This window comes from Arachis ipaensis, chromosome B07 (assembly GCF_000816755.2).
Source record: "Arachis ipaensis cultivar K30076 chromosome B07, Araip1.1, whole genome shotgun sequence".
In the NCBI taxonomy this organism is placed as follows: Eukaryota; Viridiplantae; Streptophyta; class Magnoliopsida; order Fabales; family Fabaceae; genus Arachis; species Arachis ipaensis.
The window spans coordinates 122969471-122969723 of NC_029791.2; the positions used below are offsets into that span (position 1 = coordinate 122969471).

General features: G+C 17.8%; 1 protein-coding gene across 1 annotated transcript in view; it reads right to left on the minus strand.

Moving 5' to 3' along the window:
- Nucleotides 1-253, minus strand: part of LOC107608475 (protein ECERIFERUM 2) — a gene marked incomplete at its 3' end in the record, with an annotated part of 2442 nt that overhangs the window by 389 nt on the left and 1800 nt on the right.

Genomic DNA, 253 nt, shown 5'->3' on the forward strand with positions numbered 1-253 from the left:
TCTAACTTAAATATATCTATATTTGGCATATTTTAAATTTGGTTTTGCACTTTTATCCTTACTAATAAATAGTAAATACTTAGGTTGTTGTTGTTATTATTAGAAAAAATATTAAGAACTAATTTTTAGTTAACAAATATTAGTTAACTCTAAAGCTATAATTTAGAAGTTAAGATTAACCGTTTATGATTTGAATACTAGAATTTAAAATAAATAAAATAATTTTAAAGAATAGTTAATATTAACTGAAAAA